Raw genomic sequence first — 2,041 nt, forward strand, 5'->3', positions numbered from 1 at the left:
GGTTCAGTTAGTTTAGAGTCTAATCTGTAAGACAATAAATAAATTGTGAAATATATGGTTGTGCAATTAACAACCATTAACTTCTGTTATTGGTCTGATCAGCAGCATGCAACCAAGGTGCAGAAATAAAATGACTTATCAGTATGTGTCACATTTATCAAACATTCAAGGAAAGACAACAGTAGATCGCAGAAAGAAGCTTATTTTAGAAAGCTCTATAAAAATGTGAAATGGTTTATGTAGCACAGTTCATTGATAAATTTGTTTTGTTTTTCTGTTTCAGAATCACAAATATTAAACTGATAAGAACAGATACTACACTTGATCTTAGCCAAAAGGCCTTTTATAATAAAATCTGATGTAGGAATTGTTTTAACGTTTGTACTCTAGGGTCATTTATAAAACACAGGAATGATCCCTCTCCCCCCCCCAAAAAAAAAAAAAAAGTGGGTTTTCAAAGGTAAGAGCCCTAGCACTTCTACTATTTTGTTCATTCTTACTTTCATACTTGCCCAAGGCCTCTCTAAAGCAGACAGTGTCCAGAGAAGCTGAGTGTATTTTTCTTGCTAGTTTCTCCAGCCATATCGATAGAATATTCTCATGAGACAAACACACACACACACACACAAAATAAATAAAAGAGTTTGAACTAAAAGTTCCCCTCTCTGAATTAGTATTTTAAATGCACAGACAACAGAAAGTGAGAAGAAGCTGCAGTATCCTTATCCCCTCATTTTGAAAGCATATTTGTAGAAATCAGAACTACCTAATGTGTATGTCTTCCTTTAGACTAGACATGAGTAATAAAGTTCTGGAGAAAAAAAGTAATTTCAAATATTTCTCTCACCAGCATCCCACACCAGTTAATCTATGCTGGTTGTTGCTCAGGTTGCTTTTCTGAGGTATTTCTTCTCAAGTACAACGCAAGTGGTTTTTAACCATTAACACAGTCAACAGCCTCAATACGTAGCACAGTAAAGAGTGAATCCTTATTCTACTTTCTTTTTTTTTTTCTTATATAAGGTAGAATGAACCATTCTCTGGAGATCTGAACTCCTTGTGGTAGTCATTGCTTACAATGACTTTTAAGGACTTACAAGTGTTTACAATGGTGAGGTGAATTTCAAATTCTTGATTGTGGGTAAAGTATCTGATGTGATAACTTGTCCATTTATTTTCTCTTCCAGTAGCAAAACAAGCAAAACAACATGCTAGTTTTATGCTGTTTATCTCAAATTAAGGTTTTAGTTGTTAAGCAGCCTACTCACTCACAGAGGGATTCCAGCTGCAGGCATGAACTTTAGAAAACCTTGATGAGTTTAAGCCAAGCTGCTGCTAGTCTGGTGCAGACGTCAAAGATGCAGAGTCAAAGTGGCTCCAACACTCAAGCAGTTTTCAGGTGAATATTTCAACAGCTTAGTCCCTGAAGTTCAGTTTTGATCATCTGTAATTAGTTTAACTCAAGGTACTGGTTTCGGTTAACTGTTTAATTAGATAAGCAAAACCAGTGAGTCAATCATTTTGATTGCCTATGCCACACAAGAGAAAAATTGCAGGCAGTTATATGGTACTCAATGCTTCAATCATTGCTGAAAACAGATCTTAAGAAGGGAAAGAAAATGAATTTAAGAAGAAGATATCATAAAATGATTTGGATTGGAAGGGACCTTAAAGATTATCTATTCCAACCCCACCTTCCACTAGATCAGGTTGCCCAAAGCCCCGTCCAACCTGGCCTTAAATACTTCCAGGGCAACCTATTCCAGTGCCTCATCACCCTCAGAGGAAAGAATTTACTCCTTATATCCAATCTAAATCTACCTTCTTTTAGTTTAATGCCATTACCCCTATCATTACACTCCCTGATAAAGAATCCCTCCCCAGCTTTCCTGTAGGCTCCCTTTAGGTACTAGAAGGCTGCTATCAAGTCTCCCCAGAGTCTTCTCTGCTCTATGTTAAACAACGCCAGCTCTTTTAGCCTGACTTCATGGGAGAGGTGCTCCAGATTTCTAATCATTTTTGTGGTCCTCCTCTGTACCCA

At 37.1% G+C, this 2,041-nt stretch overlaps 1 pseudogene; it reads right to left on the reverse strand.

Moving 5' to 3' along the window:
- Positions 1 to 229: 229 nt before the first annotated feature.
- On the reverse strand, positions 230 to 347 carry LOC125182660 (U2 spliceosomal RNA; annotated as a pseudogene).
- Positions 348 to 2,041: the final 1,694 nt, after the last annotated feature.

The sequence above is a fragment of the Anser cygnoides genome, chromosome 3, assembly GCF_040182565.1.
Source record: "Anser cygnoides isolate HZ-2024a breed goose chromosome 3, Taihu_goose_T2T_genome, whole genome shotgun sequence".
NCBI classification, from domain to species: Eukaryota; Metazoa; Chordata; class Aves; order Anseriformes; family Anatidae; genus Anser; species Anser cygnoides.